Consider the following 27,423-nt stretch of genomic DNA (forward strand, 5'->3'; position numbering starts at 1 on the left):
GGTGCCCCTGCACTGCTGGGGGGTGGGGGTGGTGGGAGACATGAGTGGGGGCCTGGTGGAGGCTGCCCCTGCACTGCTGGGGGGTGGGGGTGGTGGGAGACATGAGTGGGGGCCTGGTGGAGGGTGCCCCTGGATGCTGGGGGGTGGTGGTGGTGGGAGACATGAGTGGGGGCCTGGTGGAGAATGCCCCTGCACTGCTGGGGGGTGGGGGTAGTGGAAGACATGAGTTGGACATGAGTGGGGGCCTGGTGGAGACTGCCCCTGGTGGCTGGGGGGTGGGGGTGGTGGGAGACATGAGTGGGGGCCTGGTGGAGGGTGCCCCTGGATGCTGGGGGCTGGGGGTGGTGGGAGACATGAGTGGGGGCCTGGTGGAGGCTGCCCCTGGTGGCTGGGGGTGGGGGTGGTGGGAGACATGAGTGGGGGCCTGGTGGAGGGTGCCCCTGCACTGCTGGGGTGCAGGGGGACATGAGTGGGGGCCTGGTGGAGGGTGCCCCTGGATGCTGGGGGGTGGGGGTCATGAGTGGGTGCCTGGTGGAGGGTGCCCCTGGATGCTGGGGGGTAGGGGTGTGTGGGAGACATGAGTGGGGGCCTGGTGGAGGCTACCCTGGTGGCTGGGGGGTGGGGGTGGTGGGAGACATGAGTGGGGGCCTGGTGGAGGGTGCCCCTACACTGCTGGGGGGTGGGGGTGCAGGGGGACATGAGTGGCGGCCTGGTGGAGGGTGCCCCTGCACTGCTGGCGGGTGAGGGTGCAGGGGGACATGAGCGGGTGCCTGGTGGAGGCTGCCCCTGGTGGCTGGGGGGTGGGGGTGGTGGGAGACATGAGTGGGGGCCTGGTGGAGGCTGCCCCTGCACTGCTGGGGGGTGGGGGTGGTGGGAGACATGAGTGGGGGCCTGGTGGAGGGTGCCCCTGGTGGCTGGGGGGTGGGGGTGGTGGGAGACATGAGTGGGGGCCTGGTGGAGGCTGCCCCTGGTGGCTGGGGGGTGGGGGTGGTGGGAGACATGGGTGAGAGCCTGGTGGAGGCTGCCCCACACTGCTGGGGGGTGGGTGTGGTGGGAGACATGAGTGGGGGCCTGGTGGAGGCTGCCCCACACTGCTGGGGGGGTGCGGGTGGTGGGAGACATGAGTGGGGGCCTGGTGGAGGGTGCCCCTGGATGCTGGGGGCTGGGGGTGGTGGGAGACATGAGTGGGGGCCTGGTGGAGGCTGCCCCTGGTGGCTGGGGGGTGGGGGTGGTGGGAGACATGAGTGGGGGCCTGGTGGAGGGTGCCCCTGCACTGTTGGGGGTGCAGGGGGACATGAGTGGGGGCCTGGTGGAGGGTGCCCCTGGATGCTGGGGGGTGGGGGTGGTGGGAGACATGAGTGGGGGCCTGGCGGAGGCTGCCCATGGTGGGTGGGGGGTGGGGGTGGTGGGAGACATGGGTGGGGGCCTGGTGGAGGGTGCCCCTGCGCTGCTGGGGGGTGGGGGTGGTGGGAGACATGAGTGGGGGCCTGGTGGAGGCTGCCCCTGCACTGCTGGGGGGTGGTGGGAGACATGAGTGGGGGCCTGGTGGAGGGTGCCCCTGGATGCTGGGGGGTGGTGGTGGTGGGAGACATGAGTTGGACATGAGTGGGGGCCTGGTGGGGGCTGCCCATGGTGGCTGGGGGTGGAGATGGTGGTAGACATGGGTGGGAGCCTGGGGGAGACTGCCCCACACTGCTGGGGGAGTGGGGGTGGGTGGGAGACATGAGTGGGGGCCTGGTGGAGACTGCCCCTGGTGGCTGGGGGGTGGGGATGGTGGGAGACATGAGTGGGGCCCTGGTGGGGGGTGCCCCTGGATGCTGGCGGGTGGGGGTGGTGGGAGACATGAGTGGGGGCCTGGTGGAAGGTGCCCCTGCACTGCTGGGGGGTGGGGGGTGGTGGGAGACATGAGTGGGGCCCTGGTGGGGGGTGCCCCTGGATGCTGGCGGGTGGGGGTGGTGGGAGACATGAGTGGGGGCCTGGTGGAAGGTGCCCCTGCACTGCTGGGGGGTGGGGGTGCAGGGGGACATGAGTGGGTGCCTGGTGGAGGCTGCCCCTGGTGGCTGGGGGGTGGGGGTGGTGGGAGACATGGTTGGGGGCCTGGTGGAGGCTGCCCCTGCACTGCTGGGGGTGGGGTGGTGGGAGACATGAGTGGGGGCCTGGTGGAGGCTGCCCCTGGTGGCTGGGGGGTGGGGGTGGTGGGAGACATGGGTGGGGGCCTGGTGGAGGCTGCCCCACACTGCTGGGGGGGTGCGGGTGGTGGGAGACATGAGTGGGGGCCTGGTGGAGGCTGCCCCTGGTGGCTGGGGGGTGGGGGTGGTGGGAGACATGAGTGGGGGCCTGGTGGAGGGTGCCCCTGCACTGCTGGGGGTGCAGGGGGACATGAGTGGGGGCCTGGTGGAGGCTGCCCATGGTGGGTGGGGGGTGGGGGTGGTGGGAGACATGGGTGGGGGCCTGGTGGAGGGTGCCCCTGCACTGCTGGGGGGTGGGGGTGGTGGGAGACATGAGTGGGGGCCTGGTGGAGGCTGCCCCTGCACTGCTGGGGGGTGGGGGTGGTGGGAGACATGAGTGGGGGCCTGGTGGAGGGTGCCCCTGGATGCTGGGGGGTGGTGGTGGTGGGAGACATGAGTGGGGGCCTGGTGGAGAATGCCCCTGCACTGCTGGGGGGTGGGGGTAGTGGAAGACATGAGTTGGACATGAGTGGGGGCCTGGTGGGGGCTGCCCATGGTGGCTGGGGGTGGGGATGGTGGTAGACATGGGTGGGAGCCTGGGGGAGACTGCCCCACACTGCTGGGGGAGTGGGGGTGGGTGGGAGACATGAGTGGGGGCCTGGTGGAGACTGCCCCTGGTGGCTGGGGGGTGGGGGTGGTGGGAGACATGAGTGGGGGCCTGGTGGAGGCTGCCCCTGGTGGCTGGGGGGTGGGGGTGGTGGGAGACATGAGTGGGGGCCTGGTGGAGGGTGCCCCTGGATGCTGGGGTTTGGGGGTGGTGGGAGACATGAGTGGGGGCCTGGCGGAGGCTGCCCATGGTGGGTGGGGGGTGGGGGTGGTGGGAGACATGGGTGGGGGCCTGGTGGAGGGTGCCCCTGCACTGCTGGGGGGTGGGGGTGGTGGGAGACATGAGTGGGGGCCTGGTGAAGGCTGCCCCTGCACTGCTGGGGGGTGGGGGTGGTGGGAGACATGAGTGGGGGCCTGGTGTAGAATGCCCGTGCACTGCTGGGGGGTGGGGGTAGTGGAAGACATGAGTTGGACATGAGTGGGGGCCTGGTGAGGGCTGCCCATGGTGGCTGGGGGTGGGGATGGTGGTAGACATGGGTGGGAGCCTGGGGGAGACTGCCCCACACTGCTGGGGGAGTGGGGGTGGGTGGGAGACATGGGTGGGGGCCTGGTGGAGACTGCCCCTCGTGGCTGGGGGGTGGGGGTGGTGGGAGACATGAGTGGGGCCCTGGTGGGGGGTGCCCCTGGATGCTGGCGGGTGGGGGTGGTGGGAGACATGAGTGGGGGCCTGGTGGAAGGTGCCCCTGCACTGCTGGGGGGTGGGGGTGGTGGGAGACATGAGTGGGGCCCTGGTGGGGGGTGCCCCTGGATGCTGGCGGGTGGGGGTGGTGGGAGACATGAGTGGGGGCCTGGTGGAAGGTGCCCCTGCACTGCTGGGGGGTGGGGGTGCAGGGGGACATGAGTGGCGGCCTGGTGGAGTGTGCCCCTGCACTGCTGGCGGGTGAGGGTGCAGGGGGACATGAGTGGGGGCCTGGTGGAGGCTGCCCCTGGTGGCTGGGGGGTGGGGGTGGTGGGAGACATGGGTGGGAGCCTGGTGGAGGCTGCCCCACACTGCTGGGGGGGTGGGTGTGGTGGGAGACTTGAGTGGGGGCCTGGTGGAGGCTGCCCCACACTGCTGGGGGGGTGCGGGTGGTGGGAGACATGAGTGGGGGCCTGGTGGAGGGTGCCCCTGGATGCTGGGGGCTGGGGTGGTGGGAGACATGAGTGGGAGCCTGGGGGAGACTGCCCCACACTGCTGGGGGAGTGGGGGTGGGTGGGAGACATGAGTGGGGGCCTGGTGGAGACTGCCCCTGGTGGCTGGGGGGTGGGGGTGGTGAGAGACATGAGTGGGGCCCTGGTGGGGGGTGCCCCTGGATGCTGGCGGGTGGCGGTGGTGGGAGACATGAGTGGGGGCCTGGTGGAAGGTGCCCCTGCACTGCTGGGGGGTGGGGGTGGTGGGAGACATGAGTGGGGCCCTGGTGGGGGGTGCCCCTGGATGCTGGCGGGTGGGGGTGGTGGGAGACATGAGTGGGGGCCTGGTGGAGGTGCCCCTGCACTGCTGGGGGGTGGGGGTGCAGGGGGACATGAGTGGCGGCCTGGTGGAGGGTGCCCCTGCACTGCTGGCGGGTGAGGGTGCAGGGGGACATGAGTGGGTGCCTGGTGGAGGCTGTCCCTGGTGGCTGGGGGGTGGGGGTGGTGGGAGACATGAGTGGGGGCCTGGTGGAGGCTGCCCCTGCACTGCTGGGGGGTGGGGTGGTGGGAGACATGAGTGGGGGCCTGGTGGAGGCTGCCCCTGGGGGGTGGGGGTGGTGGGAGACATGAGTGGGGGCCTGGTGGAGGCTGCCCCTGGTGGCTGGGGGGTGGGGGTGGTGGGAGACATGGGTGGGGGCCTGGTGGAGGCTGCCCCACACTGCTGGGGGGGTGCGGGTGGTGGGAGACATGAGTGGGGGCCTGGTGGAGGGTGCCCCTGGATGCTGGGGGCTGGGGGTGGTGGGAGACATGAGTGGGGGCCTGGTGGAGGCTGCCCCTGGTGGCTGGGGGGTGGGGGTGGTGGGAGACATGAGTGGGGGCCTGGTGGAGGGTGCCCCTGCACTGCTGGGGGTGCAGGGGGACATGAGTGGGGGCCTGGTGGAGGGTGCCCCTGGATGCTGGGGGGTGGGGGTGGTGGGAGACATGAGTGGGGGCCTGGCGGAGGCTGCCCATGGTGGGTGGGGGGTGGGGGTGGTGGGAGACATGGGTGGGGGCCTGGTGGAGGGTGCCCCTGCACTGCTGGGGGGTGGGGGTGGTGGGAGACATGAGTGGGGGCCTGGTGGAGGCTGCCCCTGCACTGCTGGGGGGTGGGGGTGGTGGGAGACATGAGTGGGGGCCTGGTGGAGGGTGCCCCTGGATGCTGGGGGGTGGTGGTGGTGGGAGACATGAGTGGGGGCCTGGTGGAGAATGCCCCTGCACTGCTGGGGGGTGGGGGTAGTGGAAGACATGAGTTGGACATGAGTGGGGGCCTGGTGGAGACTGCCCCTGGTGGCTGGGGGGTGGGGGTGGTGGGAGACATGAGTGGGGGCCTGGTGGAGGGTGCCCCTGGATGCTGGGGGCTGGGGGTGGTGGGAGACATGAGTGGGGGCCTGGTGGAGGCTGCCCCTGGTGGCTGGGGGGTGGGGGTGGTGGGAGACATGAGTGGGGGCCTGGTGGAGGGTGCCCCTGCACTGCTGGGGGTGCAGGGGGACATGAGTGGGGGCCTGGTGGAGGGTGCCCCTGGATGCTGGGGGGTGGGGGTGGTGGGAGACATGAGTGGGGGCCTGGTGGGGGCTGCCCATGGTGGCTGGGGGTGGGGATGGTGGTAGACATGGGTGGGAGCCTGGGGGAGACTGCCCCACACTGCTGGGGGAGTGGGGGTGGGTGGGAGACATGAGTGGGGGCCTGGTGGAGACTGCCCCTCGTGGCTGGGGGGTGGGGGTGGTGGGAGACATGAGTGGGGCCCTGGTGGGGGGGGTGCCCCTGGATGCTGGCGGGTGGGGGTGGTGGGAGACATGAGTGGGGGCCTGGTGGAAGGTGCCCCTGCACTGCTGGGGGGTGGGGGTGGTGGGAGACATGAGTGGAGCGCTGGTGGGGGGTACCCCTGGATGCTGGCGGGTGGGGGTGGTGGGAGACATGAGTGGGGGCCTGGTGGAAGGTGCCCCTGCACTGCTGGGGGGTGGGGGTGCAGGGGGACATGAGTGGCGGCCTGGTGGAGTGTGCCCCTGCACTGCTGGCGGGTGAGGGTGCAGGGGGACATGAGTGGGGGCCTGGTGGAGGCTGCCCCTGGTGGCTGGGGGGTGGGGGTGGTGGGAGACATGGGTGGGAGCCTGGTGGAGGCTGCCCCACACTGCTGGGGGGGTGGGTGTGGTGGGAGACATGAGTGGGGGCCTGGTGGAGGCTGCCCCACACTGCTGGGGGGGTGCGGGTGGTGGGAGACATGAGTGGGGGCCTGGTGGAGGGTGCCCCTGGATGCTGGGGGCTGGGGGTGGAGGGAGACATGAGTGGGGGCCTGGTGGAGGCTGCCCCTGGTGGCTGGGGGGTGGGGGTGGTGGGAGACATGAGTGGGGGCCTGGTGGAGGGTGCCCCTGCACTGCTGGGGGTGCAGGGGGACATGAGTGGGGGCCTGGTGGAGGGTGCCCCTGGATGCTGGGTGGTGGGGGTGGTGGGAGACATGAGTGGGGGCCTGGCGGAGGCTGCCCATGGTGGGTGGGGGGTGGGGGTGGTGGGAGACATGGGTGGGGGCCTGGTGGAGGGTGCCCCTGCACTGCTGGGGGGTGGGGGTGGTGGGAGACATGAGTGGTGGCCTGGTGGAGGCTGCCCCTGCACTGCTGGGGGGTGGGGGTGGTGGGAGACATAAGTGGGGGCCTGGTGGAGGGTGCCCCTGGATGCTGGGGGGTGGTGGTGGTGGGAGACATGAGTGGGGGCCTGGTGGAGAATGCCCCTGTACTGCTGGGGGGTGGGGGTAGTGGAAGACATGAGTTGGACATGAGTGGGGGCCTGGTGGGGGCTGCCCATGGTGGCTGGGGGTGGGGATGGTGGTAGACCTGAGTGGGGGCCTGGTGGACACTGCCCCTGGTGGCTGGGGGGTGGGGGTGGTGGGAGACATGAGTGGGGCCCTGGTGGGGGGTGCCCCTGGATGCTGGCGGGTGGGGGTGGTGGGAGACATGAGTGGGGGCCTGGTGGAAGGTGCCCCTGCACTGCTGGGGGGTGGGGGTGGTGGGAGACATGAGTGGGTGCCTGGCGGAGGGTGCCCCTGGATTCTGGGGGGTGGGGGTGGTGGGAGACATGAGTGGGGGCCTGGTCGAGGCTGCCCCTGGATGCTGGGGGGTGGGGGTGGTGGGAGACATGAGTGGGGGCCTGGTGGAGGGTGCCCCTGCACTGCTGGGGGGTGGGGGTGCAGGGGGACATGAGTGGGGGCCTGGTGGAGGCTGCCCCTGCACTGCTTGGGGGTGGGGGTGGTGGTAGACATGGGTGGGGGCCTGGTGGCGGGTGCCCCACAGTGCGGGGGGGTGGGGGTGGTGGGAGACATGAGTGGGGGCCTGGTGGAGGCTGCCCCTGGTGGCTGGGGGGTGGGGGTGGTGGGAGACATGGGTGGGAGCCTGGTGGAGGCTGCCCCACACTGCTGGGGGGGTGGGGGTGGTGGGAGACATGAGTGGGGGCCTAGTGGAGGGTGCCCCTGGATGCTGGGGGGTGGGGGTTGTGGGAGACATGAGTGGAGGCTGCCCCTGCAGTGCTGGGGGGTGGGGGTGGTGGGAGACATGAGTGGGGCCTGGTGGAGGCTGCCCCTGCACTGCTGGGGGGTGGGGGTGATAGAGGACATGAGTGGGGGCCTGGTGGAGGCTGCCCCTGGTGGCTGGGGGGTGGGGGTGATAGGGGACATGAGTGGGGGCCTGGTGGAGGGTGCCCCATGACTGCTGGGGGGTGGGGGTGCAAGGGGACATGAGTGGAGGCCTGGTGGAGGCTGCCCCATGACTGCTGGGGGGTGGGGGTGCAAGGGGACATGAGTGGGGGCCTGGTGGAGGGTGGCCCACATTGCTGGGGGGTGGGGGTGCTGGGGGACATGAGCAGGTGTGCAGGGTAGTCCCCTGTTTTGTGAGCTGCCTGCAGGGGCCGTGGAGGGTGTACAGGGAACACCTGTGAGGACCCACCCAGCCTAATCGCGTGTGTAACTTCCCGCGCACCCCTGTAATACACGTACCCAGCCAAATCGCGTGTGATAATTCCCGCGCACCCCTGTAATACACGTACCTGGCCAAATCGCGTGTGATAATTCCCGCGCACCCCTGTAATACACGTACCCAGCCAAATCGCTTGTAAAACTTCCCGCGTACCCTTGTAATACACGTACCCAGCCAAATCGCGTGTGATAATTCCCGCGTAACCCTGTAATACATGTACCCTGGCTAATCGCGTGTAAAACTTCACGCGTACCCCTGTAATACACGTACCCTGGCCAATCGCGTGTAAAACTTCCCGCGTACCCCTGTAATACACGTACCCTGGCTAATCGCGTGTAAAACTTCCCGCGTACCCCTGATATAAACGTTACCCGCTTTGCGTTCCTTGTTTGGCAGCCCTGTAAACTGGTCCAGGGTTAGTGCAGCCCTTTGCGATGATTTAGTGATTTTGATGGCTTTTCCTTGCGCGAGGGCGTTCTTGGGGGCGTTACTGGCGCTGCTGCAGGGTCGCTGCGATACTCTGCACCACGGCTGGTTTGGGAGCCTAAAATCCATGAATACGCTGTGCGCAGAAATCTGTTTTAACGCACGCGCCTGGCGCAGACAATCGCACGCGGACACTCTGCGCCAGCCGCTTGCGACACTTTTCTGCGAAATTCTATGAATTACCCTGTTGGTTTTCTATTTCATTTGAAATTGTTAGATTCAGTGTCCCCCTGTCACCAATGTACATGCACCTTTGGAAACCGATGTGTACAGAATATTTGTATAATATGTTATTAATTTAACACAAAATGTGTATCTGGTGATGTGTTTTACTTTCTATTTTCAATACCATAGCTCCCTTGGCTTCTCCTTCTTATGGATAACCACGATGGTGGCCAGACTTGGATCCTCCGATAGCTCCCTTTTATTCCTGCTTTCTTTTTGGTTTTTCCTCCCCTGGCCAATTCAGATAACCCCCTCCAACCCCTTTACTTACCACTCGGTGGCACACGTCGCTGTGTGCCACCGACTCGCTTTATCCCTGCAATGCCTGTTCACTTCACTTCTGTAAAATGACAGACTCAATCGAAATTTTCAACTGGACGTAATTTTTGCACAGCTGAAATTCGATTTAAAGCTCCCGTTCAATTTTTTTCTTCGAATAATTCTCAGGATTCTGTTCAGTTCCAGGGTCTTCTCTGTCTGTAATTGACCAATGGCCTCCTGTAGTTCTTCTACTGGGATCTCCCTCTCCAATTCCTCTTTTGTCTGATCCCCCAATCTCTGTAGATTTACCTTTCCCAAATGCTCACCAATCGCCATCTTGTCCGGCCCTTGCATGTCCTGGTATATCCCCTGATAATATTTCGCAAATTCCTCAACTATCTGTTCTTACAAGGCCCCTGTCTCCACTTGACTCTTATCTCTCTGATCCACCTCAAGTCTTCCTCCCTTCCTATAGCCACGCCAGCATTGTCCCTGTTTTGTCCCCATCTCGTATACCCTGGCCTTAGATGCCCAGAACGCCTGCTTAGCTTCATCCGTTGCTATTTTTTTTAAACCTTAAGGTGGCCTGTAAAAAGTCTCTATTCCTCCTTGCTGACCTATCCCTGACATAAACCTCCTCTTTCTATTTTATCTCGGATACTAGGTCCGCTAGTTGCGCTTGTCTAATTTTATGGAATTGGCGGATTTCTGTCATGGCTCTACCCCTGAGGACCGCCTTATATGCTTCCCAAGAGGGTCCTTTGCTCCCCACTGACTTCGCAAAATATTCCTCAGTCCCTTCCTTCAGCCCTACCAGTATATCCTCATTACCTTGTTAATACACATTTAATTCCCGTTCCCCCTGGCCCTTCTGCTCTCTTCATCAAAAGCGGGACGTCGTCTGAGATAACCCTCTGCAGCTATTCCGCCTCCGTGACCGTCCCCAGTCCGGTGCAGAGGAGAAAATCTTTTCGAATGAGTGATGCATGCGCCCCAGCGTAGAATGAGAACTACCTGTCCCCCTGATGTACATCCCTCCACACATCTCTCATTCCTATTGCTTCAGCGAATGCAGCCAGCATGGTCCGATTGGAGGTTTGGCATACTTTCAAAAGGTGTGCATGTAGTTGGATGGTTAGTTGGGTTGCCTTGAAAGTAAAAGATTGATGTTATGCTGTGTTGCCTGTCTGCTGTGCACCTGTTTTTTATTTGTTCTGTGTTTGTGTTTTTCTGTTGTTTGAGTATGCAGCCGCTGTGGTATTGCACATGACAGTTAAGGGCATGTATGGTGTGTGTGTTTGTTCTACATAAAATGGCTGCATGTTATGATGGCGTGCAATTATTTAGAATTCATCTTGCTTCCATGTAGTGGATATATTGTTGCAGATGAGATGTCAATACATTACTAATTTCGTTGTGTCCCTCTAACCATGGTATACTTTAGTTTTAATACTCTAATCCTACCGCGCATGTACATTGGCCCTACTATATGTGCATTGTGGCATATCATATTGTGCATTTTATGGTTTATAGTTAATTTTTGTACCTCTAACAATACCCATCCACACTGCGCATTAGTTTAAATATGAACTCAAATTCTACTTTTAATGAGCAGATAGTATTTATTAAATTCACTAATGGATTTCTTGTTGCAACATGAACTCTTTTCTCCAATTTAGAAAAACAGAAAACCTTTTTTTCCTTATCCAAGGATAGTAGTATCTTCCTGGGTTATCTCTGTAAAATTCCCATTTGATGTATATTTAGAATCTGACTTCTGGCCAACACCTGTTTCACTACATTGGTCTGAACAACAATATTGGTGACTAAGCTTCTCCCAGGCACATGTCTTAAAATATTTAGCTTGTTTTACATTTACAATCCTTTCATTTGATCTATTGTTTAATAAGTTTAATCAATTACCTGTCCATTATGTAGTATTATCTTAAATATTTCTTACGTATGTCTCTTGCATGTATTAATTTTACACACAGACCTTCTTTTGCACATTTATACTTTTTTCCAGTCACCTATCCCAGTATCCACGCATAATCTAATCTGTCTGCTTATTATTGATAGGTTTGTGATATGTCCGCTCTCCTTTTTGTGAAACTGTCAGTGTACAGTTGTTACCCCACCTTCTGTGAGCTTTATTGTTCATGCAGATAAAAATTAGTTTAAAGTTACATATTTTTTGTTTTTGTTTTTTGGTAAGCTTTATTTATTTGTAAACAATCTGGAACACATATGATATTTTGCCTGGATAATGATTATGCTGACATACATCGTCATGGCATTGTATTTCCGTACCTCTGGACTGTTGACATTATTTTGTATAACAATAATCAAAACAAAAAACAAGTTCTGTGGAATGACTGTTTCACATCATTCCAATCTTGACATGGTATTAAGAGTGACTCTCCAATATCGAAAAGTTCTTCAACAATGATGGCCTGCGGAAGTGGTGCTCTACGTTTGTAACCCGTTCATAAAATGGGTCCCATTCTTTCAAGAATTTTGGGTAAGTGCCATAAACTAGGACGCACATTTTCTCCATTAAGACCACTCCCCACAGTGCATATATTATACTGTTGTAATGATTATTTCATTTCAAAAGTAGTCAATTTGCGGGTACCTAGACAGGTGAGTTCTTTGTGTAGTAAATGTTTTTTTTTTTAGATCAAATTTTATTAACGTTTTGCGTTATAACATTGCATAGCGTAGTAAAACATAAATCCCCAAGGCACAATTACGTCCCTCCTGTCCCTCCCCCCCACCCATCCCCAGTTCAAGCACTCGTACGTGTTCCGCTTAACGAGTTCATGGAGAGCATAACAATGTTTGTCCATTAGTTTCATTGCAAACTGGAGCTTGGGCCAAACCTTGAGCCACTTTCAGTTGGTCAGGTCAGTAGCGGCTTTTCCCATCCGGGGGGGGGGCCCTAATGTGGTCATGTCCCCCTAAGCCAGGCAACCATATTTTTCAAAAAAAGGGAGCCACAGTTCTTCAATATTTGATTTGGACGCATCGATCAGATGAGTGAGGAACTCCATGTCGTATATGACCCACACTTTCCTGACCCATACCTCTTCCCCCAGCATACAAGAAGTTTTCAATTTCTGTGCCAGACGGCACCTGGCCACCACCAGCATGGCCTGCAACATGTGACCCTGTGTCCCCTCATGATCGTCCTCTATATCAATTCCAAAGACGAGGAGCCAGGGGCACAGGGACCTTTCCACCCCATCAACCCCTTTGATCCAGGATAGCACCTCTCCCCAATATGTTTGGACCACCGGGCATCTCCACCACATATGGATGTAATCCCCCTTTACCTTCTTACACTTACAACAGTGTGGGTCGTACACCGGCCTCATTCTAGCAATCCTTTGCGGGGGGTAGTGCCACCTGTGAATAACCTTAAGGGCCTGATGCCGAAATTGCAGCGAGGCCGTGGAGCTGTTGGCCCGCCTGCACATTTTTAACCACCTTTCATCATCTATCTCCTCACCTAGGTCCCTCCCCCATTGCAAACAAGCTGGTGGTGGGTCCCTTGGGGCAGATGGCAAGAAGAGTTTATAAAGGCGAGAAATCACCCCCTTGGAACCTGAGGTAGAAATGAGGAGTCTCTCAAAATCAGTTAAATCTCTCCTGAGAGTGTCGCCCCACGAAGGATCGGTGAGGACCCCCTTGAGCTGGAGGTATCGGAATGGTGATAGAGTGCCTATTCCCAGTGCCTTCTCTAGATCACTCGGGGGGGGGGTAGAAATGAGCCCCCCACCCAAAGATGTCCGGTCCTGTTTAGACCGGCTTCGAACCACTTTTGAAATGCGGTTGGCTCCGCTATTTTGGTTATGAAAGGGGGGGCCCAGGTGCAGCTCAATGGGGAGGGCCAGGTCGTGAGCTAGCGATGGTAGCCTCCCTCCCTCCATAGGGACCATAACACTTTCAGGACTGTGTGATTCAGTATCCTCCTGGGGATGTGTTTTCTTGGGACCCAGAGCCATTCCTCAACTGTGACAGGTGCAAGGACTTTGTTATCCATAGCCACCCATTGTTTTTCAGTACCTGGGGTGAAGTAGTCGACAAGCACTCTCAACTGGGAGGCCCTATAGTATGTCTCCAAGTCCGGGTAACCCACCCCACCGTCTTCCTTTGGCCTGGTTAGTACCTCTTAGGAGATCCTGTGTTTTTTGCTGGACCAAAGGAAGTTCAAGAGGACTCGTTTTGTTTCTGTAAAGAACGTCTTAGGGACCTGAACGGGAAGCATTTGGAAGGGAAATAGAAACTTGGGGAGAATCACCATTTTCACTAGGTTGAGACGCACCATCCAGGAGAGGCCCGATCTTGCCCATCTCTCTATATCTTTTTTGATTTCAGACCAGAGCGGGGGGAAGTTACCTGGAAATAATCCCTCGGGAGCCCCCTCACGTAATTTATCTCTTGGTCTGGCAGACCTCCCCTTATGAATGCCACCGATTTCCCGAGGTTGACCTTGTATCCCGATAGGTCCCCATAGCGCTTCAGACCCTGGAGAATCCTGGACAGCCTCGTGATGTAAAGTAGGACATCGTCAGCGAATGGGCAGATTTTACACTCTGTGTCCCCTATCTGGACCCCCTTAATGGCCTCATCCTTATGAACAGAGATTGCCCATGGTTCCATTACCAGTGCGTAAATCAGGGGAGACAATGGGCATCCCTGCCTTGTGCCTCGCTCCAGAGGGAATGTCCTTGATTCCGTTGCGTTTGCGAACACCCTGGCCGACGGAGAAGAGTATAGCGCGGACATCCACCTCGGCCCCATCCCCAGAGCTGAGAAAACCTTCCCCATGAATGCCCAGCTGACCCTATCAAAGGCCTTCTCTGCATCGAGGGCCAACAAAAGCGCGCTCTCCTCCCGCACCACCCTCGAGTTGAGAACATGAAGGGTTTTCCGCATATTATCAGAGCCCTGTCTATTTAAGATGAATCCCGCTTGTCTGGGTGTATTAACCGGGAGAGGCACCCCTCTAGTCTGGTCGCCAGGATTCTGGCAAAGATCTTGGCGTCTAGGTTTAAGAGCGAAATGGGTCTGTATGACCCACATTCTGCCTGGTCCGTGCCTGGCTTGGGAATGACAGTGATTAGGGCCTGCAGGAACGTAGGTGGGATCGAGTCCCGATTTCTGATTTGGTTAAATCATTTGGTCAGCGGTTTCACCAAGATTGGTTGGCATTGTTTATAAAAGTCTGCCATATAAGCGTCTCCCCCTGGGGCCTTTCCAGCCTTTAGTGTTTTAATGGCTCCCTCCACCTCATCCTCTGATATATCCCCCTCCAGGGCCTTGTGCTCGGGGTCAGTCAATCAGGGCAGGCAGCACTCAGCCAAGTAGCTCCGGATATCCTCCAGAGACTCGCCCTCCCGTCTGGAATACAGTTTGCTATAGAAGTCGGCAAATCCCTCTGATATTTCCTCCCGACCTTTGCGGACCCCACTTTGTCCCTGAGAAGGCCCACCCCTCTCTCCACTCTGCATCCCCGAGCCCTATGTGCCAGAAGGGTTCCAACTCTATCGCCCCTTTCGTAGTACCTTTGTTTGGTGTATCTCACTTTCTTGATGACTTCCCCTATGAGGACCGTGTGCAGCTCCTGTCTTTTGCCCTGCATCTCTACCAAGAGAGCCTCACGGTCCTCCACGGGTGCGCCCAGCTTAGCTCTCAGGGCCCGCAGTTCTGTACGGATCTTGTTTTCAATTGGGCCCCTTTCGCGCTTATGCCTTGAACCTTAGGCTATCAGGAGGCCCCTAAAGGTGGCTTTCGCCGCCTCCCACACCACCGCCATCTCTGTCTCCCAGTTATCGTTTATCTCAAATTAGGCCGTCTTTCCTTCCTCATGAATTCCCAAAATATTGGGTCTCTGAGGAGCGTGTCGTTGCACCTCCATCGCGATGTTCTCGGGGAGACGTGCAGTGACCAGTTCGCTATCAGGAGCTCATGGTCTGACCACGATATTGCCTCTACCCTTGGTTGTTCAACCTCTCCTCCCCTCCCCTCTCCCTTCCTCAGATAATAACAAAAGGTCGATTCTAGTGTAGGTATAGTGTGGGGGCGAGAAGAAGGTGTATCCACCCTGGCCCGGGCACGCTCTGCGCCATACATCCACCCAATAGTGTTCCCTCAGAAGGGCCTGCAGAGCTAAGTTGTCCTTGGAGGGTTCCTTGGGCACACCGCCCTTTGCCAACCACCAGTCCAAGCGGGGGTCCAATATGAGATTAAAGTCCCCACCAAGTATCGTGGCCCCCTCCGCCCAGTCATCCATAACCCTAAAAATTTGAGTGAGGAATCGTATCTGGCCCGAATTGGGTGTGTATAGGATGGCTAGGGTGATGCGTTCCCCCTCGGAGGTGCCCTTGACTCCCAGGAACCATCCCCCGAAACCCCTCTTGGTATCTATTTCCATGAGGCGGAACGTCTTGCCCAATAGCATGCCCACCCCCTCCTTTTTGGTACTTCTATGGGAGGACCAATAGTTACTGCCAATGTCCTTCCACCTTATCGTCGATTCCTTCCCCTGTTTGTAATGTGTTTCTTGTAGGAAGAGGACCATTAGTCTTTGTTTGCGAAACATATTACTCGTCAGAGATCTCTTATTCTTGGAGTTTAAGCCCTTAACATTCAGCGTGCCTATTTTCCCCTCAATTATCGTTGTTCTTCATCTTGTGCTCTTCAAACCCCTCTATGTAATCCCTATATGAAACCCGCTGAAAAAAAAAAACATGGCTCGAACTGGTTTTCCCCTTTTCCCTTAACCCCCTCACAAACCTCTCTGCCCCTCCCACCTCCCTCCCTTACCCATTTTGCAAGGCGTTCGTCGCTGCCCCCCCAGCCGGGGTTGGAACTAACAACGAACCACCAGGGTCGCTACCCTGGCCCTGGGAAAAGATTATATGTGGGACGTTCCTTCATGCCCCAAACTCTGGAGTAGCACCCTTTTTCCATCGGCGTCGGAGCCCCAACGAGGGCCCCCCCCTGGCTTCACATTGTAGAATCCGCTCTGCTTAGCCACGGGGTCACTTGCCTGATGCCTCTCGACGTGAGTCTGTGGACCCACGCCTATTCTCGAGGTCGAGGCCCTGAAAAACACTCCTCTTGCCGCTTGACCAGTGTCTCGTCATGTAACTGTGAAACTTTAACTCAAAACATTCAAACAAAGAACACCCCAACTGCAGTAGAGACTTAAGATAGCCAACTCTTTCCCCTGGTTATTAAGACCCCACAAAGGTTATATGTTGAGCTTCGGTCTGATGGTTGAGCCTTTTTTTAACATTTCCCATGTGTTCATGTGGGGCCCCCGCAGTCCGCTGGGGGATGTCTGGTTTTCTGGAACTTCCTGGAGCCCTTACTTTAAGCTTCCCTTGCGTAGGTCCAGGCCCTGGGGGGCACGGCCGGGATCCCTGTCGCTTTCGTTCCGGTCTCTGGATGCTCCTGCCATATCCCCTGTCAAGTCATCCGTGGCCCTCTGAATCTCCTCTTCCGTAACTAGCTGGTATCTCTGGCCCTGCCATTCAAAGGGAAGATAGAATGGATGCCCCCATCGATAGCGGACCCCTTTCTCCTGCAGCCATCTGGTGATGGATCCGCATTTTTTCCTCATCTGGAGCGTGAGGGCCGAGAGGTCCTGATAAATTGTCACCCTAGAGTTGCCATATTGTCTGTCTCTCAAAGTCTATGCCCTTTCCAAAAGTCTGGCTTTCTCTCTATAATAGTGGAATCTTGCCAGCACTGACAGCTGGCCCCTTCCAACCCAGCCCGCCCGATGAACTCTTATCTCTCCAGAGTCCGACCCCAGGACGATCCTGATAATGTCTTGAACCTTCCCCTCCAGGCCCACATGGGTCTCCCCCTCTGTCTCCGCCAGACCGAAAATCCTCAGGTTATTCCTCCTCTCGCGATTTTCCATATCGTCGACCTTGAGGCGGAGATCCTCCTTGCGGCGCTGCAGCTCCTTGAACCTTACTTCCATTTGTGTCTCAAGAAGGTCTGCAGGGGCCTGATTATTCTCCACCCCTTCCATCCGGTCCTCCAGTGTGGAGACCTTGGCCGTGAGGTCCGCAAGCTTGGCGCCCATGTCCGTCCTCATGCCTCTGATTTTGTCGAGTATTGTCTGGATGTTGCTCTGAATGGTATTGATGTCGAGCTGGCGTGGGGGGAGGTCTGGTTTTCATCTTCTGTTGCCCTGGTGTGAACTGATATCTCGCAAGGGTTTCTTTCCAGTTCATGGGCCCCCAGTCACCCTGGGGCGCTGTGATGTATGGTGCGTCCACTAGCGTCTTTCCGGTGCCCTGGGTTGTTTGTGCTGTTGCGTGGAGCAGGACTATGGGGTAATACCCCCCCACCCCCGTGGTCGGGGTGTGCGTTGCTCCCAGGGCCCCGTTCTGCAGGGTACCACTCTGATCTCCCCGGGACGAGCACCGCTGGTGTGTTAGTTATAAGTCAGCATTCTGGGGAAATTCCAATGCCCTGTTTCGTGCCCTTCTCGGAGTCTGGGTGGATCCCGACTGGTATCGCCAAATTCAGTGGTGAGAACTCCGCTCTTCGGTGTGGCCCACTCTGTATCTCCTCTCTGTGTCCCCTCAGTGTATTTGGGGGGGGCAATGTTTCCAAGGGGCCTGCTGTGCAACTCCCGGGGTCAGGCACCGCCTCCAACAGGATGTTACTTTCTCTGCAGGTGCCAGCGGGGGCCCGCTGGGCAGGCAGTGTCCCGTATGGTCTTCTGGAGTGGGCCGCAGAAGGGGGGGCAGTCGGGCCGCTCCCTGGTGTTAGAGGGGGTGCTGCCCCCCGGGGAGGACCTGGTAGCTCTTAGCATTGGTGGGGAGGCTGTCTCTCGGAAGAGGAGCAGGGTATTGTGTGGTGCCCGCACCCCAGAGAGTGCACAAGAAAGAGCCTGAGCCCCTGTGAATATAGCGCCGTGTGGGCCCCACAGTCCAGGTGTTTGGCGGGGTGGTGCGGCTGCTGGTCCCTCCTGCTGATGTGGGTGCGTGGTGACTAACCTGCTGTTTCCTCGTTGCAGGGGGCGGATTCCCCTGTGTGGCCTCCTTTCAGGAGTCCGGTGCATCCCAAGGAGAGGGGAAGGGTCCTGGGCGCACTCCCGCAACGGCCTGGGCCTTCTGGAGAGGGGAGAAGGGCGGACCCCCGGAGGCCCCAACGCCCCTGCGGCCTCACTGCCTCGGTTGGAGCCCCTCCCCGGGCTGTCCTGGTGGAGTCCGCGCTGATAGCGTGCGTTGGCGGGAGGGGGCCCGGGTGCGCTCCCGCGTCGGCCCGGGCCGTGTGGTGTCCTCACTGACGGGGTGGGGGAGCCAGGGGAAAACGGGCCTCAGCACCCCCACAGCGCGGTATCGGGGACGCAGAGGTGGCCGCGCCAAGCTCTCCTCCGGCCACCTCCCCTTGCACGGCCACAAGGTTGCACTTCACTCCGGAGCGAGGGAGGGGTGGGTGGAGGATCCCGCACCGAAGCGTCTATGCGCCGGCGGACCCCCAGAGGGGGAGACCAAAACCTTCACAGTACAGCGAGGGGGGAGGGCCCGTCCGACGATCACAGATGTCTTGTGCGAGGAGCGCACCAGCCCCTCCTCGCGTGAGGCTGCAGGCTGCCCCGCAGGCATCAGGCCACGTTCCCCTCCGCGTCGCCTGGGGGTGGGGAAGGGCCACCCGCGGCTAACTCCGTGACGGGGGAACCCCAGAAGGCCGCCCAAAGACTCCACACAGGGTCCCTTCTCAGGTCGTCACAAATTGCTGGGGGTCACTGTCCATTAGGACGCTCATTTTCTCAAGTTTCCCGGGGCCATTTGGGGAGCGCGAAGCTTAGGCAGCCATCTTGCCCGCGCCCCCTCGTGGCCTCCGGAGGCAACTGTTTTAAAGGCCCAATAGCTTCTGGCGTGACCTGTTTGCAGCAACCTCTTTTTCGTGGTGAGTGTTGGCGGGTCAATTGCAGAAGGGGAGTGAATTGCACATGACATAGGTAGGGTGGGAGCGCGGGTGGCTGTTCGCTGCGCATGGAATGCGGTAATTGAGCACATGGTGGCATGCATGGGTGAATGAAGGTGCGGTGGGTCTGTGGAAGGATTAGACTATTGGGTGCATGGCCAAAGCCCGTAGGCTGTATTGCATGCACTGACGAGTGTAGGGCTTCAACATACCCACCGCAGGAACGCATGTTTGACTCTACATCCATTAGAGGGTGGTGCTTGCATAGTGTGGTGTGTGCAGATTGGTTGCAGTAGAGCCAATGTTGCGAACCGAATGTGGGTAGGTTGGCAGTGACACAGTACTTTGTGAATGGAAGTGGGTACATCCATAGTATGTGATTGAAAGAAGAGTGTTTTCTTTGTACATTATGGTAACTGTTGCAATTTGTTGCTGCATAGCTCCATGGCGGTGCGCTGCTAGGGTAGGGGTGCTGGTGGCAATGGTGTCTTATGTGTATGGGCGTAGTTGGTGACATGCATGGTGGCATCACAATGCTGTGGGTGTGTTCAAGACCTAGACTATTGGGTGCATGGCCGAAGGCCGATGCACTCAACAGCCTAGGCCTTGAGGACACCCACGGCAGTAATGCATTTTTGACTGATCAGTTAGAGGGTGGTGACATGTAAGGAATGGTTGTGGAGCATATTTCAGCCGTCATAGGCCAGTGTTGCAAACAGAATGTGGGTAGGTTGGCAGTGGCACAATACTTTGTGAATGGATGTGGGTATGCCCATAATATGTGATTGAAAGTGCACAGGGTGCAGGAGAGGGTGTTTTGTAGTGCGCTGTAGTTGGAGATGCTGCAGTGAAAAGTCATGCAGTGTGGGCACTGGGTGCAGTGTTTGCATACTGTCAGTATGGTAGAGGGTATGGTTGAAGGGCGGTTTATATGTGCTTGAATAGTGTGCTGTGTGCACAATGCTTGCAGTATGGGCAATGTTGTAAACATGTTGTGGTTAAGTTGGCAGTGACACAATACTTTCTGAGTGGAAGTGGGTTAGACAATAGTATGTGAATGAAAGGGCGTAGGGGTGCCGGAGACAGTGTAATGTTCATACATTATGATAACTGTTGCATGTAACGCTGTGCATATCCATTGCGGTGTGGAGGTTGGTTAGGAGTGCTGGTGCCAGTGGTGCGTATGTGCATAGTTGTAGTTGGTGACCTGCTGACATGCATGGTTGCATTACGGTGCGTGGGAATGTGTGCAAGGAGCACACCGACTGCAGCAATGCAGGTTTGACAGTCCATCAGGCACAGGGTGTTGATCCTTGGAGAATGGGTGTGGAGCACATTGTCAACGTGCTACAGCACCACAATTGAGTTTCAAAGCGTGTATTGTGCGTTCCATGGTTGTGGTGATAGTTGCAACATGCTACAGTATTTGGTGTGCAGCAGGAGAAGGTGCAGTGAGAAGTTGTGTAGTGTAGCCACAGGGTGCAGTGTGTACATAATGTGATTATGAAAGAGGGTATGGTTGAAGTTCAGCTTATATGTGGTTGGTTACTCTGCTGTTTGCAGATTTATTGAAGTAGGCCCAATGTTGTGAAGCCATTGTGCATAGGTTGTCAGTGACACAATACTTTGTGAATGGCTTTGGCACCAGGCTCATAACCATCATGAAGACCAACATTAGAATGGGACTATTTACTTGGGACTATTTAACTTTGGTGGGGGGGTGTTCAGCCAACATGGAGGCGCACACACAGCTCAATTACAAGGAACTGAGCTATGCGGTCTAGTCTTTTGGATTTGGCAGGCCTGGGACTACTTTACCTGGACTACTTCACCTGAGACTATTTAAACCGCACCCAAAAAGCAGAACACGCTTTGCGTTATTCTGCTGTGGGCAGCGTAACGCTCACTGTATCCAGTACTTTGATGCCATCTTACCTGAAATCAAGGACCAGCAGAGAGAGAAAGAACACTACGAAACTTACCTGGAACAGTATCCGGTCTTCAATCCATCACCGACTTCAGTTCCACTCACATGAAGGTACGAACTCCATCATCCGGCACTGCATGCATCCGGGAATAACATAACCTGGCAAGAGGAGAAAGAAAGACAGCATTAGTAAGTGTTTACTCACGGTTCCTCCCGAATGAAGAAAGCCACACAATTCTTACCTGGATAGTCATCTCCTGGTTAGTATCATCGCTGGAACATTACGGCCCTCGGCAAGGAACATCGTGACCTGCAAGGAGAGAAAAGACACAGGTTAGCAATATAAAAGGCGAAACAGCGCCGAGCATTACTCACTGGACAGCATTGCGCACACCGCGCTTTTGCCTACCGGCCCATGCTCATCTTCAAACTGCATGACAACACCAAAATACCTTTCCATACCGAAAAGGAAAGAAGCAAGACATTATTATTTGAACTAAGAGGAACATAAGAACTGCATATAAAGAGTGTAAAACAGCAAACCTACAGAGTCGCAGCAGGCCTGGATTCCCACAGGGGGGCTTGCACCAGTGAAGTAACTTGGTCGCTGCTCGCCCCCACATCTAGTCGCCCCTGCCACGAGGAGCAGGACGGAGAATCCACTTTTTACAATATTAAGGTGAGGAGAAGGCCCAAGAGAGAGGAAGGAGTTGAGGCCAAGGGAGGTGGGAAAACATAAAGACAATCTGGTATTGAATCCAGCTCTCCTATGTTGCAGACCCATCTTTAACCAGAGGCCTTACCAAGGGACCGGGAGAGGGTCCGAGAGTACAAATCATCCAACCAGGGTTGGGTGGCGTCCCTGTGGATACCAGGTGCGCATAACAGTTTTATGGTGTGGGGGAATTGGGTAGAAGTGCTGCTACGTATGTTAAGTTTGTGCATAATGTTACGTGCCCACATGGTCGCTTGCTTGGATGTATAGTGTTGTGGTGGGTGGGGAAAGGGCTGCACTGTTGTGTGCATGGCCAAAGGTGTGGTGGGTGTATCTTAGGATCTTTGTGGATGCTGCAATCGTGCATTCTTGAGCAGAAGTTTCTGGTGGAGGGGCTTTGCAATCAAATGGAATGAGTACTGAGTGTTTAACTCTAAATATGGAGTGGTGTACAGAAATAACAGTGTGCAATGAAGAGGTTTTGTATGCGATTGCTGCATGCGTGTTTGAAAATTTGACAGAATTTAGAATTTATTTAGAATTTAGAATGTATATAGTGCTACGAACCCTCGGGCATCTGAGCGCTGCTTATTATTACCCACGGTGTGTGGTGCTCATTTATCGACCTCCGATGGATGAAAGGCTGAGTTTGGTCCCGCCGGGATTCGAACCTGGGTCAGCAGGCTCTTTGCAGTTGTCAAAGCGAGCGCTCTACTCGCTGTGCTATCGAACCGACAGCACCCAATGGGGGAGTGATACAAAAATGACTGTGCAAAGGGAAGAAGTATTGTGTGTGCTTTACTGGGTCGTGGCCCTCACTGTAGATGGGAAAGCGCATGTGTCGCATCCTCCCATTATGGGTGTACAGTTCTTTTGCCGCAGGATTTTTCGTCGCGGGACTTTTCATCGCGGTTTTTTATCGAAAAAAACCTTGTTTTTTTAGTTTTTTGGGGGGGGGTTAAAAATTAAATAAATATTTGTGAGTGAAAGGGAATAATTTAAAAAAAGGGGGGGGTTGGGCGGTAACCCCCCCCAAAAAAACCAAAAAAAAAAACGGCGATGAAAAGTCCTGTGACGAAAAATCCCGCGGCAAAATAACGTAGAACCCCATTATGAGCGGGGTGGAAAGGGAAATGGAATTGTGTGAAATAGGCAATTAGAGGTTTAGGGTGTGGTTCACAGGTTCACAGAAAGGGGCGATAATATTTCGTCCCAATACTGTGTTGTGAGGGTGGTCGAGATGGAGAGATGCACAGTGCTTATCGTGGGTGATACCTTTGTGCACCATCTGCACAGGTGTTGTGTGCAAAGAGGCGTTGCAGGTAATTTCGGGTTGAGAGTGGACGCTTTCTGGGCCTGTCAGGGTGACCGCATTTTCGGCGGGATGGTTCGCCTTTGTAGATATGTGGCGTCCGTCATGAACGTTGACCTTGTCGTGGTGCACTATGGAAGTCTACATTTGGGTTACATGTCGTGTGGACGATTAATCCGTCACCTGAAGAGGTTGCTGACAGCAAGAGGAGTATGGGTCCATGATGGTGTAAGTTGTCCACAGCCAGAGGTCGGAAGGTGTGCTATAAACCGAATTATGCGTGAATTTATGCAGACTGCTGGCATGTTCTCCACCCACTTAGAGATCATGAGGTCGCAAAATATGCAGTGGTTCCGTAGAAATGCTTTTATTTGAGCGCCATTGGCAATGCACTTTTCTTTTACACTGTGCAAAAAGAATTGACCAGAATGTGGTAAAAATGTGAGGAGAGGTAAACGGAAACGCATATAAAGAGAAAAAACAAAAAATAAATAAAACCTTTATACATCTACGATGGAAGACTGAATCCCCTACCCAGTTTGATATTGTTTACCCAGCCACTCCCCCCAAACTATCACGAAAAGGTAGTGGATTACACGGTACTTTCAGGATTACACGTGCCACATCCTGGGTGGCTATGTGGATGTATACGGATGGAGAAATCATGCATACTTTCATTGAACTTTGTAGTGGACGTGCTTTGGAATGGCACGACAGTAACGGTATATTTAAAGTGTTGTACAGGAGTGACAGTGTTGGATGATGGCGGCTTCAATGTGATTGGTGGATGCGTGTGTGCCTATTTATACGTATCCCAATGAGGTAGAGCTGCAGAGAAGATAGTGCAAAGGGAAGAAGGACTGCTCCAGCTTTATAGGGGTGCGGCCCTCGTGCTACATTGGTAGGCGCATGTGCCAATATCTACCTTTTACACCACCTTGCCCAATTGACATGGCAGTGTGGGGATTAGGGAGGTGAAACTGTTGTACATTATACTCTGTGTACTGAGGGTTGCTGACATGGCAAACAGTATTGTTGTAGGTGATCCCTTTGTCATAGATCTGCACAACTATGCCCTGCAAAGACACTTTGACAGCAATTTTGGTTTGGAAGGAGTGGACGCATTGTGGAACGCTGTGTATGAGTGCAATTTCGCCGATATCCATGCACTTTGCAAAGACCTCGCCACTTTTGCAGCAGTAGATGTTATCGTCATCCACTACAGCGGCATGCATATGGGTTACCTGGCTTGCTTAGATTTGTTCCGTAGACTGAGCCAGACGCGGGAAGATGTCTCATCAACAGAAACATGTATACTTTTTTGTCCGCTCGTGGAATGTTCTTCTGCAACAATGACTTCATTAGTTATGGAAAAGCTGAGTTTTTCCAAGAAAACAGCATTTTGTTGTCACCCATTGGCAATGCAGTTTTGTTTGCCCGTCTACAGGATGTGGTGAAGAGTTTACTGTACTAATGTGAGCACAAGAAAACACAAAAGCTAATAAAAACAGAACAAAAGGTGTTTCTGTAGAAGCATCTAAAAAAAAAAAAAGAAAGAAAAAGGCTCTTTTAAGAGCCTCCCCTTACCACAAACTCCCCCTACCCTGGTTGCATGTTATTCCCCCACGCCCACACGCAGCATGACAGCCACATCCGGGGATTTTGCGGGTGGCGGCCATGGAAATGGAACTGTGGGGATTGTCCAATCAGATGCTTAGGGTGTGCGGCAATAGGAAGAGGGAATCCTGCTTCACTCGAGCCCGGCCCTCGACATGCTTGGGAACCAGCACGTGCCACATTCGGCGTTTCTCACCATGCTGGTCTATGGAAATGGGACTGCAGCGATTGTCCTATCAGGTGGTGCTCAGGGTGTATGTCACAGGAAAGAGCACCAATAGGAAGGAGCCCTCCTGCTTCACCGGGGCACGGCCCTCGCGGTCATTGGGCAAAGGGACGTGTCACAATTTGCGCTTCTCACCATGGTGGCCAATGGAAATGGGAATATGGCCTTTGGCCAATCAGGTGCTCTGGGTGTACGTCACATGAAAGGACAGCAATTATTTGTTCCATTACTTTGTGTAGTGCGGCTGGCAAACATGGCAGGTCGCACAGTTTTCCTCGTGGGTGATGCCTTTGTGGAAGATCTGGTCGTGTATGCCATCCAAAAAGGTTTTTTTAACAATTTTGGTTAGGAGGGAGTGGAGGCTTTGTGGCGCAGTGTAGAAGTGTGCTGTTGTGGCGGAGTGCTTGTAGAATGTCAACGCATGGCCACTTCTGGATCTGTACATGTTGTGGTTGTGCACTTTGGAGCCTTCTTTTTGGGTTCATTCCTTGTTTCCATATGTGCCGTCAACTGAAGAAGATGATGAAAGCAGTGCAGCACATTTTTCCCACTGCCAAGGTGCTTTTCTCATGTATACCCCCGAGAATAGTGTGGAACTATTCCAATGATTCCTGTCGCCAGCCAGAGGTGAGAATGACAAAAACATTTCTCACTATATTCACCTTTTCAAAGGAAATGGCATGTCTTTGTCGACCAGTGACCAGTGGCCAGTTTTCTTTCAAAATCTATAGGCTGCAGTGAAGACCCTATTGTAAAAATGTGAACTTACTTATAAAAAACGCAAAAAAGTGTTTGTATGGAAGCACTTTTATAAAAAAAAAAACAAAGGCTCTTTTAAGAGCCGCCACAACTAACAACGTCCCCTACCCTGGTTGAAAGTTATTTCTCCCGCTCACGCCCAGCACAAAAAGTCTGCAAATATTGCGATACTTGCCGGGTGGCCCGTGTTAGATATGCCCCTTTTGCAGATGACACCCATAGAAATGGGCCTGTTGAGCCTACAGGATTGGTCAAATAGTTTTCTGGGTGTGGTGTGTACACACAGAGTGTGGAACACAGTGTATTTGTCGACAGACATGCAGAGGGTGCGGTTTGGCTGTGTGTTTCACGAGCCACAGCGTGCAGGTTTTAGGGGACTTCGAAATACAGTAACGGAAAGTGAATGGAAAACACTGTGCAGTGGCTGCTCATTTTGGACTCTATCATGTGGATGTATAATGCTATGGAGTACCTACAATGAAGTGGTTGATTTTGGTTTGGCTGTGTGACACTCTGGTGACACGCAATCATGCCGATATTATTGCTATTGATTGTGGATCGAAATTTGCACAGCATGTTACACGAGTTTCAGTGCCCTTTGCGATAAAGGAGGCACTTGCCCAGGTCATGCGTTTCTATCTGATCTCTTGCATAACGTTCTATAATATTATGCAGACATCGATGTGGCTGCGTCATTTTCTATTTGGTTCGCAAACGGAGAAAGCGTGATACATTACGAAGAAGTGTATTTGTGTCTTTGTACGGCTTGTGTAAATGGCGTACTTCACAAATGGGATTATGACGTTTCACAGCACGAACACTTTTTTCCCCAGCTGTAACGTTCATCTGACTATGCATGCCATCCCGATTTCTGCACACCCCATCCGAATTGCCTTGATGCCCTTCTTGAGAGTAGTGAACATTTTTCAACAAGTGTTGCGTCAAGTGTTGTTTTCCTTTCCCTATTCATTTCCATTTCTTATGGTCTTCTGACACACCCCACAGAAGGAACAGCAGGAAAGGCCCGGTACAGAAGGGGTAGCACCTGCATGGATACCATAGGGGACGTGCCCAGAGATGGAATTATTGGGTGGCCCTCACCTACATAGGCGCCAGTCATTGTCCTGCTCCCGGAAGAACCCTTTCCACGGACTTCCAAGTATCTTCCCTCTGTAGAGTAGCGCATTGCAGTACATGTACAATACAATTCCCTTTGCCGGGTAAGGGGCTGTAGCGTGCCATAGGGTCTCTGAGGATGTTTTAGAGCTCTGCTGCCCTACAGGAGTGCCCCTTTTGTTGCCCGCAGCAGATGTGGCAAATGCTGTACATGCATTCATCCTACGTAATTGTTGGAAGGGTGGAACACTGTAACACTGCCCATTGATCCCTTGTGCTTCTCATTTTAGTTGTCGTCACATGCATTACAAACACTTCATGCAACGCCATTACTCTTAGGGGTAGCATTCGCGGAGATGCATACATTCTGGAATACAAGAATGTTTACAACCACGCATAACACAGCTTGATTACGTGGCGGAGGAAGGCATTTATTCTGTGTGATCCATGCAGGTACAGTACTTTTCTAAGCAACACTAACATTGTTTATGCTCTGCATATTGCACTGTTTGCTTACTTGCCTTTACATGCAGTAGTATGTGTGTGAGCAAGCTGCACCTACTTTGCCATTTTGCAGACTGACTACAAACTGTCCCACCTGCAGTTACATGTTTTCTTTAACTTTACGACCTGCAGCCGACCTCTTGACACTTTCCGTCACACTGCTCAGTGTAGGCACAATGTGTTTGTTTCACGGGTCATGGAAAGGCAATCGGCACATAAATCAAATTAATGTGACATTTACCACGCCCACGTTACACTGCAGGTTGCTGTTCCTTGTTTACCAGTGGGCGTCATAAAGTCAGGTGTGCTTTAGCCATGCATTGGTAGGTTTGCAGAGCCACCCATGTAGTTGGCAGGAGTACTTGATATG

General features: G+C 55.4%; 1 protein-coding gene across 1 annotated transcript in view; it reads left to right on the forward strand.

The window, feature by feature from the left end:
• Positions 1-27,423, forward strand: part of WDR41 (WD repeat domain 41) — a 579,210-nt gene that overhangs the window by 103,288 nt on the left and 448,499 nt on the right. The window lies entirely within an intron of this gene.

The sequence above is a fragment of the Ambystoma mexicanum genome, chromosome 6p, assembly GCF_040938575.1.
Source record: "Ambystoma mexicanum isolate Mex_15411 chromosome 6p, UKY_AmexF1_1, whole genome shotgun sequence".
NCBI lineage: Eukaryota > Metazoa > Chordata > Amphibia > Caudata > Ambystomatidae > Ambystoma > Ambystoma mexicanum.